General features: G+C 43.3%; 1 protein-coding gene across 4 annotated transcripts in view; it reads left to right on the top strand.

The window, feature by feature from the left end:
- Positions 1 to 20,238, top strand: part of ANKRD6 (ankyrin repeat domain 6) — a 189,846-nt gene that overhangs the window by 96,968 nt on the left and 72,640 nt on the right. Inside the window, exon 1 of one of the 4 annotated variants that reach the window (XM_011367352.1) lies at positions 18,707 to 19,313. The exons of the other annotated variants lie outside the window; for them this stretch is intronic. The gene's annotated coding sequence lies outside the window, so the exon portion shown is untranslated. Of the gene's footprint in view, positions 1 to 18,706; positions 19,314 to 20,238 lie in introns of those variants that run through there. 4 annotated transcript variants of the gene reach the window in all.

Here is a 20,238-nt window from a genome sequence, read left to right as displayed (position 1 = left end):
TGTGTGTGTGTGTGTCGACGGAAGCATGAGTGATAGGTAGATTGATTTAGGGCAGATGGTTGGGATAGAGATTGGGAACCTGGAAGAGGTAGGGTTGTCCCAAAGGCTTCTCTGTCAGTCTAGTGTGTGTGTGTGTGTGTGTGTGTGTGTGTGTGTGTGTGTGTGTGTGTGTGTGTAAAACATGCGTCTCAGAGTCGTTGTGGGTCTTCTGTGAACCCACCACTGTAGTAACCATTATCCATGGCCTGGATAATTTGTACACATGTCCTACTATTTTTAAAAACATGTCTGGAAATCAATAATAAAATACCAATTATTCATAGCGTCACCAGACAGGTGACCAAGTTCTTGTCAAAGTCACAAGAAAAAATTCACGGACAGACAGTTAAGGAGATGAAGCAATAGCTCAAGTTTATTAGAAGCAAAAGTATAGTCTTAAAAGTGAAAGTATAGACGGGAGAGCTGGCAAGCTCAAGAGGGAGCTGCCCTGCCTTGATGTGGGTTTGGGGGTTTCATCTGTCGATCTAACTAAGGGGTGAAACATTCATGATCTCTGGTGGTCTCTTCCAAAAAAGAAAATGGTTTCTCTTGGAATCAGGGAGACACTCCTTTTCTTACCATGTTTGGTGTTTATAGAACTGTCATGTTGTCAAATGCATGATGGGTACAACGTTAACCTTGTACCTGCTCTCACTTTTCTAGCAGTTTCTTGTCATAGAGAAATTGCTCTTAAGGATAAATAAGAGTGAGATATAGTTCTTTAACCATAAGAATTGTTTTAGTTTCACTGTTTGGATCATCTCTGACACCTGAAATTATTTAAAATCATCAGTATAAGTAATTCAGTGCTAAATCACTTCACTCTACAACCTACTCTTGTGAAGACAAAATTTAGTGAAGGTCTTCCTAATTATAGCCTTTTAATTTCAATTTCAGAAACTGGTATAGACAAATGTCTTCCTATTTGTCTAACTCCGATTTCTGGTCATTAAAAAGAGGTAATTTTGTGGGGGAGAGTGGGAGTTTCATTTGCTCAAATGAGTAACTTAACTGCTCAATTTTAAATCGCCAGACGTGTATGTGTTCTTGGGTTTTTTAAATGGTATTTTACTTTCAGTTTGCCTCATATTGGACAGAATTTAGGTCACTAAATAGCATGGCAATGCAAGGAATGTCAGACATGACAAAAAGCAAGTGTAGTGTGTATGTTCCCTACACCATCTTATAAGGGAAAATATACTACTTTTTATTTTACTTTTTTAGACTGCTGACTATTATTCCAGGGACAAAATACTATGTTTTGCTTTATAGACTTAGGAAAATATTTATAGGTCTTTTTTTTTTTTTCTATAGAGAGAATTTCCTGACTCTTCCTTGGAGAATCATTGTAAGGGTTCTGTTAGTTTCTTTATTAGGTATACTAGTAAGTATACACACGGAGGCGGGGAAAATCACAAAATGCTTCTGTGGATCTATTGGACCCACTGTGAAACAGACATGGTCACAACTCCATTTGTCACCTTTACTCTAACTGGAGAATCACTATTTAAGGCCCCATGTGATCAGGGCCAGCTCAAACCCATGTCCAACATGAAAGATCTGGCAGCATCCCACTTTCCCCAGTGCCAGTGATCCTAGTCTATACTAATACATTTTGGGGGAAAAACTAAATAAAATGAATAAGTGGTTGCATCTCCTTTTGTAGAAGGTTCAGACATCTATCAAGAATTGTGTGGTGGTTTTACAGGGTCCTTCCCCCAAAAGATCTAGCCTCTCCTCAGCCAGTGGCTTGTGAATCTGAATTTCAGCAGCCGATATCAGCCTTCTGCTCTCTAGCTCCCTCCCTCTCCTTTTTATGCAAGTTACATAACATTTTAGTTGTCCACTCATCTTGCCCATGGCTGATCACTTATTGCCACACATTCCCTAATGGTCAGAGCACCCTGTTTGCCACTCTGACCTTGCTGTCAATTAGGGTATTTATATTCATCTAGTATCTCATGGGTAATTGTCACCACCTGGCTTCTGCTATTTTGAAATCCTGTTCTCTCCCATTAATTTAAAATAGCCCAATACCAAGACATTATCTCCTGCTGTCAGCTCCAGCCAACAGAGAACAGAACCACTGGATTTCTCAGTGATGCCATGCCCCTCACTAGTGCATATATCCCTTTAGTGAAGAAGTGTCCTCTTGGCCTTCCTGGGATGTTAGTCAGATAGTGAGTTCTTCTGCTCTCTAATAATAAATCCAGTGTTGCGCACCCACCTTTGAGTCTTTTGACTTCCTCCTCAATATTCTGACATGGCGGTTCCAGCATCTTCGTTGAATTTAACATAGGCTGTTGTTGTGCTCAGGCTTTTAGGAGCCATTCCAGTAGATGAGGACCAGCTTCAGGTGTCTGTGCCAAGATAAGTCACAAGTTTCAAAATATCTGCTGAGCAGTCTGTGTTGATAGATTCTCATCAGTCTCACCTGACATTCACCCATCGACCCTCCCTCACCCATGTGTTCTGCCAGGTTCATCCCTGCGTAACAGTGGAACCTAAAAGTCCTTCGGCATAAAACTCCTTCCTGCAAGAATGGGGACTCTGTTTCCCTGCAGGCTATGCTGAAACCTGACCCTAATTATTAGCTGAGGTTGAAGGATTTTGAGGAAGGGGAAGCAACACCTTATGAGGCAGCAGCCTCAGGTGGGGTCTTTGCAGGACTCCAGGCAAGAAGAGGCTGCTCTCCTCTAGCAAGAAGGAACTGCTTCTGCCGGCCCCAGAAGTTCAGGGGAATTTGAGTGTTTAAGCTTTTGGGACTGCCCACCAATTGGCCCAATGGTACATCTCAGCACCATCTGTGTGAACTCCCCATCCCTCTAGGTTCTGCCCAGGGTTTCCTGATAGAATCGCACTGCATGGTGTCAAAGAAAGTCCATCCCAGGCGAGGTGCTGTGCGGTTCTACTGGTTGGTAGTTCTGGTTGTAGCTAGCAAAGTGGAGTTGAGGGAATTATGAAGTGATTCACAAGGTGTCCAAAGCAAGGGTTCTCCATGAGACTTTATTTACAGGATGAGATCAGAGAAATACTTCATTTTAACCCAGAACTTCCTGTGTCACAGATACATTTCAGGGTTCATAGGAGGCCAGGTATTGCTTTGCAGCTTCTCAAACCCCAAAAGATGGATTAAATCTTGAAGAAAGCAGTATTGAACTAGAGTGAAACATGGTTCTCTTAGCTAATAACAATAATAGCAACAATAATAGTGTTAACCATTTACAGTCAGTCTCCATATCTTTGGGTTCCGTATCTTCAAATTCAGCCTACCCATGGATTTAAAATATTTGTGGGAAGAAATACCAGAAAGTTCCAAAAAGAGCAAAACTTGAATTTGCCACGCACCAAACGCTACACTGAATCCAGTGAAGTGAGGGGGAGGCATACCCTGCTGTAGCCCATATGCAAACACTATGCCAATGTATATGAGGGACTCAGCATAAGGAACCAGTCCTCCACAGATACTGAGGGATGACTCTATTGGCCATCACTAAAAGCTGCATCTGTATACATTCTTGATATATTATCTTACTAATATAAGATAATGTCTTTATACATTATCTTATTTAATTTTTATCACAATTCTATCAGGTAAATAATATTGTCAGTTTACAAAAGAAGCACGTGATACTCAGAAGTTAAGTAGCTTCTCCATAGTTAAATAACCAGTAAAGAGTGGTTCTCAAATTAATCTGACCCTAAAATGGTAACCAAGTGATTTTTTAGCAGCTATGTTGATTCCCCAAAAAAGCCATAGAAAATTTAAGGGAAGAAATGTATATAACAGTCAGAATTTTTTATACATATGTAAATAATTTCTGAAAATGGAACACTACAACAAGCCAATGATGTTCCAAAAGTTGAAAAAAAAAAAAGCTGAAAGCAATGTGATTTTTTTTTAATTGCATCAAACCACATTTAGGTAAAAAGTAAAGAAAAAAAAAAAGAATCAGTAGAAGGAAGCCCTCGTTACATAGGATATTTTGATTGACATTCACTAAAATGAGCAGCCCCGGAAAGAGGAGCACCCACCCCCAGCCATCAGTTTTTCTTCAGTCCTTGGTAATTATGGGATAAATTTTGAACTACCATCCATGAAATATTACTTTCTAGGAAAACTCTGACTTACGGGGTACTGTCGGCATTGCTAAAAGTGATAACTAGAAAGTTCCTATTGCGACTTGTTATTTGTGGGATTGTGTATACTATGTTCCAGCAAAAAGTTGAAGCAGGTGTAAGGGGCAATAATTGGTCTGGCAAGAGTTGGATCTTGAAGGTGGGAAACCACCGTTCTCACACTGTTCTCCTGCAGCCTGCAGGAGGAGCCAGTATGCTGAGTGGTTTCAGAGGTATGGTGATGGGCTTTGCCTTCTCTTTGGCCTGAAGCCCTGGTATTAATGACCCTTGCCCATACTTGAGGACTGAGGGGCAGGGCGGAAGCCATCAAGCACCATGTCTTGTTCCCTGGCCTCTGGGTGTGGGCGGGGTGGTAACCTGCCCAGGTGTTTTTCAGCAGACAAGGGCTCCTCAGCACCAGATGCTCGATGGAGACAACTCTTGCCATCCCTTCAGAATTAGTTGCTGTTCCTCTGCTTGTTGCTGTTTCTTCTTTTATGACAGGCTTTTCTCCTTTTGACTAAACAGCAGACATCACCAGTTTTAACTCTTTACATGATATTATGTAGACAGTTATATCATTTAGTAGGTCTGATGGAAGTCATTAACAAATATATCTTAGGAATGTCAAAAGGTATTTTGGCTGAGAGCCAGTTTCTGCTCTTTCTGTCACCTTTACCTCGGTAAGGATAGTTTATTGGGCAATTTCTAGGTGTCATCCCTGTGCCAAACACTTTGTTTATTACCTTGTTTGATCTCAAATGATCATTTGAGATAATTCTTTTATATCTCCATCTTACAGAGGAGGAGCCTCAGGGCTTAATGATTTTCCCACAGCATAATGCATGCAGCAGATTAGAGTCAAATTCATGTCTATCTGATTTCAGTGCCCTGGCACTTAACTGGATTTTTTTTTTTAAGTGAGATATATTACACATCCCATACAATTCACTCTTTTAAAGTATACAATTTAGTTTTTAGAATATTCACAAAGGTCGTTCAATCATCACCACTGTCTAATTCCAGAACATTTTCATTACCCCAAAATATCTGCTGAGTAAAGACTAGGCTGGGCAGAACACTTCCATTTTGGGAAGGGGTGGGAACTGAGGACTGGGAATTGGGAGGGGTAGAGCTTGAGTCCCCCTCACTTCAGCTTCTTATCGGTAGCTCCGTCTTCACACTTGTGGGCTCCCTGTCTTTTCTTGTCTTCCTCCTTTGCTCTTCCCTTTCCTCTCCCACCTTCCCTCTTCTTTTTTTCTTTATTGCCCTCTTCCCACCATGCTCTTTGTTTGAACATTGGCCTGGATACAAATGATCATCAAAGAGGTGACCTGCCTGAAGTTGGAGAACTCAAGGTACTGTCCTCGCCCAGGGTTTGGGGAGAACTCCACAGGAGAAGCGCTGTCAGGGGAGGAATCTCCGTCCAGGAGAGGGTCTGTGGATTGTCCCCGAGGACCGGGTCCCAGGCCGCTGGTAGCAAGGAAGAGCCAAGCCCAAGAGTGAAAGCTCCACCACCTAACAGGGCAATTCCAGACTTACCCTTTGCTGAAGAGAAAGGACAGCCTCATGCTCTGTGAAAATAGTGAGAAGAGAGAGAGCACAGGCTTCACTGGGGACTCTTCCACTGAGGATCTCATGCTTGTAATCTCTCAGGTTGACCCTGTCTTCTGAAAACTGCTGAAGCTCAACTAATTATATATATTTTTATTGTGGAAATAATTTGACTATGGTAATGATGAGAAAATCCAGAGAAACATAGTTATTTTAAGAGTGTTTAAAACTCTTGGAAATGAATATCCCTGGGGCAAATTCTGGGTGTGTAATAAGCACTTCAAGGATGGTGTCATTTCTGTTCCTGCTGACTTCGCTATAGGCACCTCTTTTCCTTGTAAACATGTGGCAGAATTTTAATTTCAAATAATGCTCAATAACTGATAATGACCATTCAGTGTGTTTGCCATGTAATATAATTATTGGAAAAACAATTTAGTGGACCAAACTTGCTCATGGTTAACCTCTGAGTGAAACTTAAAATGTGAACAATAACCGATCTGAGAAAAAATTTTAGCTGGGAAATAACCAGAGTCAAGGAGAGGCTGAATGTAATGGAGAGAAGCCGACTTCAGGCGGGGCATCCCCGTGAAGGCTGTCCTCCACCTAATAGATGCTCTTCTTCCTGAGGTCGGAGTCTGCCAGGACGGAGTCCTTCTTCCTGAGCCCCGTACCGTGCGTGCATTCGTACGCACTGTCGATATGTGATGACATGAGTATGGGAAGAGAACAGCAGAGCCTCCCTGACAGCCAGCTCTACTTGAAGTCCTAATTTCCCTTCTCTGCAGGAACACTTGGTCCCAGCAAAGCTCTGTGCTAAAGCCAAATGCTGTGTCATGTTGTGTACTGAGTAAGGCCAAAGGATCAAACTCTCTTTGGAGCAGTCCCTGGGAACTATAAAGAAGAGACGTTTAAATGTTGGAAAGGATTTAGAAATCTAATTGGAGAATCTAGCTTCCCATCGACTTTATACCTGCACGCACGCACACCTAGTATTTCCTGAGTGCTTATTCTGTGCCAGGCACTGTGCTTGTTATTCACTTCCATAGGTAATCCTTTTAGCTCCCCTATGAAGTTGGTAGCTACCGTAAGTATCCCCATTTTACAGATGAGGACATTAAGACCCAAGGAAGTTATACTGCCTGCCCAAGGTCATGAAGCACTCGGTGGATGGAAGGTTTGAATAGACTGTCTTCTTCCCTAGTTTCTACCCCTCCTTCCTCAGTCAGCCTGGGGGAGGGCGGGGGTGGGGAACTGAGATGGGAGGCCAGTGTGTGTAGTCTTCTACAAACAGTGGCATGGAAAGTGTTGACATAGTACTGGCATTTCCAGACCACTAGATGGCTTCTCTGGTAGGTAATGGACATTATTCTCGTCAAATCACATCTAACCCAGACAAGCTTGCTGAGAGTTGCAGCTTTCAGAAAGATTTATTGCAGAAAGTCATGTGGGTTAGGGGAAATGGAGGGTGGGAAGGAGAGGTGGCATGCATCATAGTATCTGGAATTTCTGGTATCAGATGGATGTTATGTTAATACTTCATTGGCAGAGCAACTGAATAAAATAGCACCACTGATATGAAGACTGGGTCTAATAGACTTAAAAACAACCATTTCTGGAGAATCACATTGTAGGCATTGCTAAGTAGAAGCAACCTATATGTGGCTGGGGGAGTGTGAGTGGCCTTCCAGAAGGGTTGTGGACTTGCTGACTTATAGACCTCCTCCAGCACTGAGAGAAGGCCTCTGTCCTCTCAGGAATACAGTGGAAGAGATAGTGCTGAAAAACAGGTTATAGTGGCAAATCACAGTTGATACATCACAGTTATTTACTTCTGTAGACACTCATGCCAATCCCAGACTTCTGTTTGCTGTCTTTGGGATTGTGTTCACAGGGTTACATTCAGACACTTAATTCCTGGCTAGCAGAGCAACTTAATGGTTTGTTGTTGTTGTTGTTGTTGTTGTTGTTGCTGTTGTTGTTGTGTGTGTAGGGGCGTGCACGCACTCCGTGGTGCAGAATTGGACATCTGACAACCTGACCTGGCTCTCTTTCAGTTCAGCAGCATTTCCTGTGTGTAGACTGCTGAGTCCTCAGCCTGAACTGACTGCCAGCTGGAGAGACTCCAGTGAGGGTGTCTCTCCACCCACAGTGGCATGAGCCATTGCTCCTGCTGTGATCATTCTGTTATAAAGGCTTTCCTCCTATACTATGCCCTACTGAAGGAATGAGCGAGGGACATTTTATAAGAATATGTAGTCAATAGAATACTCTTAGCCCCTGGAACCTCACCATCCTTCAGACAGAAGTGAGGGACCTCTTGGTTACAACAGCGTTGAAAGTGTTGAGGACATAGTGGAGTCCTGGCTCTTGGCCAAAAAAGTATGTGAGTGACTCTAAAAAGGAAGCACACTCTGTGATTATAAGTGACCCAGACAGATAATTGATAAAGAGTATTAGGCATCCATTATGTATAAGGCATTTGTATAAGTCTGTGGCTGTTGTAATAAATTACCACAAACTAAGTGACTTAAATTAAAACAACAGAAATTTATTCTCTCATGCTTAGAGGCCAGAAGCCTGAAATAAAGGTATCGGCTAGGCTGTACTCACTCCCTCTGGAGACTCTTGGAGATAATTCTCCTTTGCCTCTTCTATCCTCTCAGGGCTCCAGGTGTTCCTTGGCTTATGGCCACATCACTCCAGTCTCCGCCTCTGTGGTCGCATGGCCTCCTTTTCTTCTGTCTTAAAACCTTCTTTGCTTCTCTTATCAGGGTGCAAGGGTTGCATTTAATCCAGGATAATCCAGGATAAATTTCTCTTCTCAGGATCCTTAACATAATCACATCTTTTGTCACATAAGATGTGATTATGTTCCTCACAGGTTCTGGGGTTTAGGATATGGATATATCTTTTTGGAAGCCACCATTCAACTCACCACAGCATTCAACAGTGTATTTGGACACTTAGTTAAATAAGAGCAGATACTTGCTCGTAGGAGTCAACGATCCAGTAGAAAGGCATGGATGTGTTTATTCAGCAAACATTGTTCATATGCCATTTTCCAGGCTGTGTGCTTGCATTGGATTTACAGAGAAGAGTGAGACACAGCCTCTGTACTGGAGAAGCTGAGTCTGAGAGGAAAGACATGTAAACAAGAGTAACCCTAAAGAATTTCAGTCTCATATAGTCTCGTGTTTGTATGGAGATGTTCAAAGAAGCACAATTCAAAGACCAAAAGTAATTTTTAAAAGAATAGTAATCATTTACTTGTTGCTCTTAAAAAGTAAAAGGAAATCCAATTCATAAACTCCCTGTAAAAATTTTCATATCCCTTTTTTTCCTCCTAATTTTTTTGCATTCCACAATGTTCAGAAGCCTGTTGTTCACCACCACCCTCCAGAAGCTCTTGTTCCATCCCTCATCCTGCATGGCACTCTTTTTCTCTCCCAGATCTTTGTTGTACAGATTAGCTTAGCCTCCCTTGACAGGTCAGCCTTCTCCTCTCCCATCTCTTCTGCCTGTCCTCCAACTCTGCATCCTAAAGCCCAAGAACATCTCTGGCCAGGACAGTCTCCTTAAGAGAGAAGAATGGAAGCTTTTTAATCAGAAGGTAGGGAGAGAGGCTAAGAATACTGACATCACAGAATTGCAGTCCAGTTTGGTAAGCACTACAGTGGGATTTTAAAAAACACATTATTTTGTATTGGCCTCATTCAATCTTTGCAACAATCCAATGGGTAAAAACTATTCTTCTTCCTATGTTGCCCATGAGGAAATGAGCTTAGATTCATTAAGTTGTCCAAAATAAGTGGCTGAGCTGGGATTCGATCTCAGACTACCTGGGATTTTGGCCTTGGGAACTTGGAAGGTGGAGCAGCATTGGAGGACCCTTTTGAGAAGGATGCCTTGAATCAGATGTGAAGGGTAAGGAGTAGTTTGGAAAAGATGTAAAGAGCATGCTAAGGAAAAATGACAGGATGGTGCTTTCGAGGGCTTCTGAGCACCCTGTGGCCAATCCAGGCTGCAGGATGGGCGGGTGGGTGACACAGGCTGAGATCAGACCCTGCCTGGATTTGTGTGTCACTGGACTTTGTTCTGGGGGAATGAGAGTCTCTATAAGCAGAGGAGAAACACTATTACATTTGTGTTGTGAAAAGAGCACCTGGCATCGGTGATCACATAATTGAGGTGGAGGAGGGAGTGGGCAGGTCTTGAGGCAGGGAGACTTAAGTGGCAGAACAGCTTCTACCTTCAAACTTTAGCCCTGTAGCAGTTCCTCTAACTCCTGTATGGTCTGTTAACTTAAAATGCTCTTCCACAAAAGAAACGGAGGAAGAGAAGTTCATAGACAAAGGTAAAACATTTGGCCCCAAAGGCCCAGGCAGCACCACCTGGCAGACCACCGCCTGGCTGATAGGCACAGTGTTGATGGCTCCTCCTGCACTGCGGCTCAGCTGTCTGTTCTCCACATTTGCCACTTGAAACAATCTGGAAAGAGTTAGTTTCTCATTACGCCCTTTCTTCTAACACTGACACATTAATAAAAGGGAACTTACCTCTCACTGACTCAGTGATCTCTAAGGCCCAGGCAGAGGAGAAAGAATTTAACCACTGTTGGCTCAGCGGCTCGGTCTTCCCTGAGATTCAAGTTTAAGAAATCTCAACAGCTAACTCTCTGGCCAGGTTATGTTGACTTCCACACAGTAATCTTTTATTGAAGATACATTTTGAGCCAAAGTACACTCAGTACCTGAATCCTGAACATTTAAGAGGCCTTGGCTTCCACTTTTCCCTAGGTCAAAACTCATATGCAAGCTGAAACCTGCTTGATGTTGGTTATCCCAGTTTCTAAATTTAGATAATCATAAACAGAATTTCAAGAAACATCTTCAGCATCCAGTTGGAGACCAGTGTGATAGTTCAGATAAGAAATGAAGACAGCCTAAACTAAGGCAGTGGCAATGCAGCTAGAGAAGCGAGAACAACAGATCAAGGAACATTTAAGCGCTCTCTATGTGCCAGGCTTTGTATAGTGTGTGTTATCTCATTCAACCTTTGCATCAACCCAATGAGGTAGAAACTGTTATTCTATTTTACTCATGAAGAAACAGGCTTAGAGACATTAAGAAATTTGCCCAAAGTTAGTGGCAGAGCTGGGATTTGAGCCCAGGCCATCTGACTTCAAAGCTCGCATTTTAAATCTCTATGCTTTACTGTCCTAAATTAGGAGGATTAGGTAATTTACTGAAAGTGAGGGTTGGGGAAGGGGAGTAAAAGGAATGAGAGGAGTGTTCCAGATTAGGGAAATAGGCAGACAGATGAAAGACAGACCCCTTCCCCAGATGAGAACACAGGAAAAGGTATGGGTTTGGAAAGAGGAATGATGATTTGGTTTTGAACATGTCGATAGGGGACACCCAAATAAGAGGTCTGTCAAATGGTTGGGTGTTTAAGAATTTGGAGCTTCAGAGGAAATGATCTAGGCTAAAGAAGATTTGGAGCAATCCGTATCTAAGCAGCAGACGAGCATGTGGGCAGCAGCAGGCAGGGTGGGGGTGGGATACTGAGATCTTCTAGAGAAGTAAATGAGCAGAGAAGACAACTAGGGATAGAATCTTAGGGACCTACAACAGTTAAGGGAGCAGTGAAAGAAGAGACCTTGAATGAGAGAAAGAAATAGTTCGAGTGATGGTAGGCGAGTGAGGAGAGAGTGGGTCACGGAAACCAACGGAGGACCAAGAGTGGTGAAGGGGAATGGTTGGGAGCAGTGCCAGCGCAACAGAGAAATCACATAAGGTAAGAACTGAAAGGTACCATAGTATGTAGCGATTAGGTCAAGGTAAAACCAGCTGGTGGGAATGCAAAACGTTACGGCCACTTTGGAAGACAACGCAGGTTTCTCCCGCTCTCCAAAAGTAGAGAGCCTTCCTCTGAATCCTTTTGTAAGCTGAAATAGCGTAAAGCAGATATGCATTTACCTTAGGATACGTCTTACTAACGGAGATACAGCACAGATGCTCACAGACACAGTCCAAAGCTGAGTGCTTGGCGCTGAGATGCTGAGGTGGTTCTGGGGAGGAGCTCGGCGGGAGATTCTCGCTGCCGGGTGCCCGCCTTTGACGTCTGGCTGCAGGACAAACACTGAACACTATTCGCTTTTTGCCTTTTTTCGTGAAAGCAAAAATCTCCTTCGAATTTTTTTTTAATTAGTGAAAACAGGTACGCTAGGTTATGTAGGTTTTTTTTTTTTTTTTTTTTTTTTTTTGGTAAAAGCAAAGTGGGATAAAGTGAACTTTTGAAAAGTGGGGTGGGGTGGGTGGGTGGGGAAATACCTTTATAATAGTTTCTTACAAAGCTAAACCTTGTCCTACCATGTGATTCAGTAATCGCGTTCCTTGGGTATTTACCAAAATGATATGAAAACGTATGTCTACATAACAACCTGGACACAGATGTTTATAGCAGCTTTATTTATAATTGCCAAAACTTAAAAGCAACAAAGATGTCCTTCGACAGTGATAAAAAGAAATGAGCTATCAAACCTTGAAAAGACATGGAGGAACCTTAAATGCATATTATTACTAAGTGAGAGAAGCCAGCCTGGAAGGGTACTGTATGATTACGTTCTGGAAAAGGCAAAACTATAAAAAGAATAAAAAGGTCAGCAGTTGTTGGGTTGAGAGGGAGGAAGGGATGACTACGTGGAGCATTAGGCCAGGGAAACTGTTCTGTATGATACTGTAATGGTGGAGACATGTCATTATATACATTTCTGCAGACCTGTAGAACTGTACAACAGGAAGAGTGAACTCTAATGACTTTAGTTAATAGTAGTCTATCAGTATTGACTCATCAGTTGTAACAAATGTACCACACTAATCAAGATGTTAACAGGAGAAACTGTGGTAGATGGGAGTGGGTGGGAGGAGGAAGGGGTTATGGATGAGGGGCTACATGAAACTCCGTGCTTTCTGCTCAATATTTCTGTACACCTAAAACTACTCTAAAAAGTAAAGTCTATTAATTAGTAAAATAAAAAGAAAGAGGGAAGGAATAAAAGAAGAAATAAAGGAAGAGAAATAAAGCCATGTGGATACAATCTTGCAGGTGTATCATGAACCCATAATGATAATTAATCCAATGCTGTGTGCTTGAGTTCTAAGTAGAGAAAAAAATCTGACTAGTCTCTCTTCTGCTTACTGATCTAGGGCTCCCCATCACAAATGCAAGATTCCGCCCAATGTCTTTAGCATGAAGTGAAAGTTTTTCCACATCTCGACCCTGCAAATTCATCTCTGGTCGTTGCTCATGTATTATAAGCTGCAGCTGCGAAAGTCTTTTTGCTCCCTTTTCTTACTCGTGACACCCACTTTTAGACCATTCTGCTTTTTGCTCCTGCTGTTTCTTCTGCCTGTGTCCTCCTGCACTTTTCTATGTAATAAAATCTTACATATTCTCCAACACCCGGCTCAAATGTTACCTTCTCTGTGAGAACTTTGCTGATTCCTGTCACCCCAGCACACCAAGGAAGAAAGATCTCTCTGCCAATTTCTGTAGTTCTTTGCACCCTTCTCTTCAGTAAATGCTTAATACACCACAAATCAATACATCAACAACAGACAGCTTAGTAGGAAAATTGGGGACAGAAAGAAGCCGTATCGAAGCAGATTTAAGGAATGGGTAGGAGTTGAGATAGGGATACATGGAAGGTGGACTACTCTCTGTGGATTGGTTTTATTGTAATTTGATATTTTTTTTATTTGTTTTTAGCATTTGTGGTTCTACTCAACAGGGGTTGAAGGTTATAAAAAGGAAATGTCCAGGATGGCTGTGGTGCTGTCCAGTGCTTGGGTGCTGACAGACCAGTGTCACTGGGTAGGGGCTGTTTCAAGATCAGTAATTCTTCTGGCCCCAGGAGCTGTCATCTTGTATTTTTGGGAGGAAGGAAGAGAGCATAATGACTATACTCCCTGGTTGTTACCTCTTGGAGGTTCTGGAGCCACGGCCTGCATCACCTATGGGGAAAGGAAAAAGGGTAGCTGACTGAGTTGGCACCTTCTTTATTTCTTATAGGATCTACAGGCTTTTGAAGACCAAGTTAACAATTAGAAAAAGCTGTTGAGTATTAGTTTTACTATCATCCACGGAATGGACTTTAAAGGCCATGTTCCAGGAACCATGCCAGTTACTGGGGATATGAGATAACCAAAATGGGGTTTCTGCCTTCAAGGAGCTCAGTATAACCAGGAAGACCAACTTCGAGCCCATGCCAGCAATTATACTATGAAGGCAGCTGTCTTAGTCAGCTGCGGCTGCCATAACGCGATACCGTAGGCTGGGTGGCTTAAACGGCAGGAATTTATTTTCTTACAGTTCTGGAGGCTGGATGTGCCAGATCAGGGGTTAGCAGGGTTTGGTTTCGGGTTAGTACTCTCTTCCTAGCTTGCAGATGGCCACTTTCTTGCTATGTCCTCACATGGCCTTTTTTCTGAGCTGGTGGGGTGGGGGCTTGAAGAGAGAGAGAGGTGAGAGAAAGAGCATGTGGAGACTCTGATGCCTCTTTTTATAAGGACACTAATCCCGTCAGATCAGGGTCTCACTCTTATGACCTTGTTTTTCCTTAATTAGCTCATAAAAGCCCTACATATTTCCAGATACAGTCACACTGAGGGTTAGGGCTTCAATATATGGATCTGAGGGGTCAAAATTCACTTTATAGCAAGAATTTACAGAAAACTGTTGGAGCACAGATGAGATTGTGATCATCTTGTCTAGCCAAGGGAAATATGGGGCAACAGAAAGTTCAACAGTGACTCTTGGTCTGGATTTTGAGCGTGTGGGTCATTTGCTGTGGGATGCGAGTGCCCAGCCCCAACTTGGAGGCTCTGGTGAACTAGCAGTGCCAGGCAGCCAACAAGTAATTATTGTCCTGTGTAAAAAGGGAGGTCTCCACATCACAAGCCTCCTGTCAGTCACATCTTTAGTCAATGATATGTCTTTATGCCCTCAATATTATTTTTACATTTGTTAGCAAGTTTTTCTTGATGGTAGGGTATGTCAAAGGTTTCCTGAGTAGTATCCAGATGTCACTCATCGTTCACTGCAACAGCTTCTATATGCCTCTTGCAAAGGTGATTATTTCAGATTCAGTAACTGTCAATTCAAAAGAAAATAGTTACCGTACTTGATATGGTTCAAGTAGTAAGCATAAGCATGTGTGACCCTTCGCAGTGGTGGGTGTGTAAAATGAGTCATGGGCTTGCTCAAGACGTGCATCTCTGCCCCTGTCATTCCTGTCTTTTGCACATAGCACTTGGGGACACCAGGCTCTGTGAGCAATCAGTGTTGTACTGTCCTCATTGGTAATACTGTGTTGAGGGTCCTTACCTGTGGAATTCATATTCTCAGAAGATGGAAATATCTTGGAAGCTTTGAGAAAATTAGCCACTACTTGCTTTGTACTTCTGTCCATTGCAGTTTACATTTGTCTTTTGGCAACTCGGGCCCTGATCGAGGCTTATCAGGGCCAGGTGATGAGTTTCTTCAAAGTAGAGAGTGAGTCACAGTCATCTCTGTTCTAACCCAACTTGTCCTCCGGCGCCGATCGCAGTATCCCAGAAGCAATCACTTTTGGATAAACTAGTACAAATGTTGTATACTGAAAATAAGCTCATCATCCTAATGACACTTTATCTCCCCAGTGGAATTTATTCTCTCTGCAGTGCACTGGACTGAGTCCCTGGCTGGTCTCCTGCCTTTTGTGTAAACCAAATAATGGCTGCAGCACAATCGCAGCCCTTCACCTACAGGAGCTACTACACTCGGTGAAACGGGGGCAAAGCTCTGGGCAGGGAGCCTGCTCAAAGGGTTTGTGTTGACAGAGTTATTTTCCATCTCCAGGACCAAAAATTCTGGCTTTAGAAACAAGGGCGAGGTGGTGATATTGGCTCAAGTGAAAATGAAAACCCTCTTCCTTTCTATGATTGCTTAGGTTGGGAAGTTGGTTTTCTGTTACTTCAACAAGTGGGCTGCAGGACAGACCTGTAATGTTTAGAGTCAGTGACTGCACTTGAAACAGCTATGTCCCTTTTTCCTCCCTTCACCTGTCTCTTCGGAGGAGGATTTGTAAGACAAGCTATGGGTTTACAAACATTAGGACTAGCAGCCCAGTTGGCTTCTTATCTCCTATGCTGCTGCAGTCACTGTGCTAGAACTCTCTTCTCAGGCAGGTGAAGAAGTGTTTGGATCTCTGCTGTTCCCACAACGGGAGCATTTCCTTGTTATCCTAAAGGCAGCTCATTACAGAGTTTGACCCTTGCTGTCCTCTCCCTCCTTTAAAACTCTCACATTCGTCTCTTTTCCTTGTGTTACTGCTGAAAGAATGCTACTGTTGAAAGAATGCAAACTACAGTTTTTCTGTTTTGTGAGCATCATTCAAAAGCACTCCGCCCATCTGTGAATTATTCTCTGACTCTTCAATCAGGGCAGTGTTACAGGTCCTCTGCTGGCAGGAGGGAGCACTCCAACAATATCTGAAGACCCAAAATCTTTCAGAAGCTGTGACGAGCAGACTAGGAAGCCACAAAACATTGCGAACTGAATGGATGTCTTAATAAGCTTTTAGATGTGATTTGGCCAGTATTGGCAGAGGGAGCTCAAGGGAAAAAGGCAGCAAGCTTTGTAACGTAACGCTGCAGACCCACTGGGCGTGACAACCCTGGGAAGCTAATGATCTCTCCAGGAAAGAATTGACTGCAGTTATCCAGCAACAAAACACGATGTAGAACAGGGGGGCCAGACCCTCGGATGTGAGTACAATCTCTTTTCAATACAGGATTTGGAGCAGTAGGAGCAAAGTGAGTTACTGTAAGTGATGGCGCTCCCTAACCACCAGTGCCCGGGTGACTGGATCATCTCTGGGGGGTTGTGCATAATGCCTGGCTGGGACTTTTATTTGCGATTTCTTCTGTAATATTTTGCCTGAATGTAATGGCTTTGACATATTGTTGCCAGGAGACTTCGTTATAAATCTTCAAGAAAACAGCAACAGTAAATCTCATAGACCTTTTGCTATAAAAAGAAAACTGGTCACCTCAGAGACCAAGCAGCTGTGTGGCCCTCTGGCATTTGTGGTGGGAGACAAAAGCATCAGCAAATTGGAGAGCAATGAAAATGGGGGCAGTGGGCTGGCAGGAAGGAGGGAAACCCGTCTTGGAAGCTAAATCTCTTTCTGGATTTAAGAGGCTGCATATTTATGATCATGCATTTATTATATTTCTGCTTTAAAAAACTGGCAGTATGTTTGCATATAAGGTTTTTCTCCAGAACGCTGAAAGTGAGCATTGTGACAAAGAGGGATGTGATTGATAGACTTGGGGCAGAAGAAGTTCCTCACTGCCAGCTAAGGGAAGAATCTTGAATGATAGCTGAATTCCTTGGAAGAGGAGGCTCAGATTTAATGAGGGAATGGGGCTGTTACAGCCTGGGCACCCAACAGGTTGCAGTGAAGTTTAATTTGTTGATTGCAGACTAGTCACCACCCCTCTATTCCTCTCCTCTTCCCACTGATTGTTGGGGTGGGGCAACAGAAAGTTCAACAGTGACTCTTGGTCTGGATTTTGAGCGTGTGGGTCATTTGCTGTGGGATGCGAGTGCCCAGCCCCAACTTGGAGGCTCTGGTGAACTAGCAGTGCCAGGCAGCCAACAAGTAATTATTGTCCTGTGTAAAAAGGGAGGTCTCCACATCGCAAGCCTCCTGTCAGTCACATCTTTAGTCAATGATATGTCTTTATGCCCTCAATATTATTTTTACATTTGTTAGCAAGTTTTTCTTGATGGTAGGGTATGTCAAAGGTTTCCTGAGTAGTATCCAGATGTCACTCATCGTTCACTGCAACAGCTTCTATATGCCTCTTGCAAAGGTGATTATTTCAGATTCAGTAACTGTCAATTCAAAAGAGAATAGTTACCGTACTTGATATGGTTCAAGTAGTAAGCATAAGCATGTGTGACCCTTCGCAGTGGTGGGTGTGTAAAATGAGTCATGGGCTTGCTCAAGACGTGCATCTCTGCCCCTGTCATTCCTGTCTTTTGCACATAGCACTTGGGGACACCAGGCTCTGTGAGCAATCAGTGTTGTACTGTCCTCATTGGTAATACTGTGTTGAGGGTCCTTACCTGTGGAATTCATATTCTCAGAAGATGGAAATATCTTGGAAGCTTTGAGAAAATTAGCCACTACTTGCTTTGTACTTCTGTCCATTGCAGTTTACATTTGTCTTTTGGCAACTCGGGCCCTGATCGAGGCTTATCAGGGCCAGGTGATGAGTTTCTTCAAAGTAGAGAGTGAGTCACAGTCATCTCTGTTCTAACCCAACTTGTCCTCCGGCGCCGATCGCAGTATCCCAGAAGCAATCACTTTTGGATAAACTAGTACAAATGTTGTATACTGAAAATAAGCTCATCATCCTAATGACACTTTATCTCCCCAGTGGAATTTATTCTCTCTGCAGTGCACTGGACTGAGTCCCTGGCTGGTCTCCTGCCTTTTGTGTAAACCAAATAATGGCTGCAGCACAATCGCAGCCCTTCACCTACAGGAGCTACTACACTCGGTGAAACGGGGGCAAAGCTCTGGGCAGGGAGCCTGCTCAAAGGGTTTGTGTTGACAGAGTTATTTTCCATCTCCAGGACCAAAAATTCTGGCTTTAGAAACAAGGGCGAGGTGGTGATATTGGCTCAAGTGAAAATGAAAACCCTCTTCCTTTCTATGATTGCTTAGGTTGGGAAGTTGGTTTTCTGTTACTTCAACAAGTGGGCTGCAGGACAGACCTGTAATGTTTAGAGTCAGTGACTGCACTTGAAACAGCTATGTCCCTTTTTCCTCCCTTCACCTGTCTCTTCGGAGGAGGATTTGTAAGACAAGCTATGGGTTTACAAACATTAGGACTAGCAGCCCAGTTGGCTTCTTATCTCCTATGCTGCTGCAGTCACTGTGCTAGAACTCTCTTCTCAGGCAGGTGAAGAAGTGTTTGGATCTCTGCTGTTCCCACAACGGGAGCATTTCCTTGTTATCCTAAAGGCAGCTCATTACAGAGTTTGACCCTTGCTGTCCTCTCCCTCCTTTAAAACTCTCACATTCGTCTCTTTTCCTTGTGTTACTGCTGAAAGAATGCTACTGTTGAAAGAATGCAAACTACAGTTTTTCTGTTTTGTGAGCATCATTCAAAAGCACTCCGCCCATCTGTGAATTATTCTCTGACTCTTCAATCAGGGCAGTGTTACAGGTCCTCTGCTGGCAGGAGGGAGCACTCCAACAATATCTGAAGACCCAAAATCTTTCAGAAGCTGTGACGAGCAGACTAGGAAGCCACAAAACATTGCGAACTGAATGGATGTCTTAATAAGCTTTTAGATGTGATTTGGCCAGTATTGGCAGAGGGAGCTCAAGGGAAAAAGGCAGCAAGCTTTGTAACGTAACGCTGCAGACCCACTGGGCGTGACAACCCTGGGAAGCTAATGATCTCTCCAGGAAAGAATTGACTGCAGTTATCCAGCAACAAAACACGATGTAGAACAGGGGGGCCAGACCCTCGGATGTGAGTACAATCTCTTTTCAATACAGGATTTGGAGCAGTAGGAGCAAAGTGAGTTACTGTAAGTGATGGCGCTCCCTAACCACCAGTGCCCGGGTGACTGGATCATCTCTGGGGGGTTGTGCATAATGCCTGGCTGGGACTTTTATTTGCGATTTCTTCTGTAATCTTTTGCCTGAATGTAATGGCTTTGACATATTGTTGCCAGGAGACTTCGTTATAAATCTTCAAGAAAACAGCAACAGTAAATCTCATAGACCTTTTGCTATAAAAAGAAAACTGGTCACCTCAGAGACCAAGCAGCTGTGTGGCCCTCTGGCATTTGTGGTGGGAGACAAAAGCATCAGCAAATTGGAGAGCAATGAAAATGGGGGCAGTGGGCTGGCAGGAAGGAGGGAAACCTGTCTTGGAAGCTAAATCTCTTTCTGGATTTAAGAGGCTGCATATTTATGATCATGCATTTATTATATTTCTGCTTTAAAAAACTGGCAGTATGTTTGCATATAAGGTTTTTCTCCAGAACACTGAAAGTGAGCATTGTGACAAAGAGGGATGTGATTGATAGACTTGGGGCAGAAGAAGTTCCTCACTGCCAGCTAAGGGAAGAATCTTGAATGATAGCTGAATTCCTTGGAAGAGGAGGCTCAGATTTAATGAGGGAATGGGGCTGTTACAGCCTGGGCACCCAACAGGTTGCAGTGAAGTTTAATTTGTTGATTGCAGACTAGTCACCACCCCTCTATTCCTCTCCTCTTCCCACTGATTGTTGGGGGTCCTCCATCCCCCCTTATCCTTTCCCTGCACACCGCCTCCACCTGGCATGATTTGTCAGTTCAGAGGTATCAGATGAGAAACTGAGTTGCCTGTCACTCTGAAAGGATGGGGATCATTGTTCTGGATGGGAGGTAAAGATACCAAAACTTAAGGC

Source organism: Pteropus vampyrus, unplaced genomic scaffold, assembly GCF_000151845.1.
Source record: "Pteropus vampyrus isolate Shadow unplaced genomic scaffold, Pvam_2.0 Scaffold133, whole genome shotgun sequence".
NCBI lineage: Eukaryota > Metazoa > Chordata > Mammalia > Chiroptera > Pteropodidae > Pteropus > Pteropus vampyrus.
The sequence above is the reverse complement of the archived record's forward strand: the minus strand, read 5'-3'. Positions and strand labels throughout refer to the sequence as shown.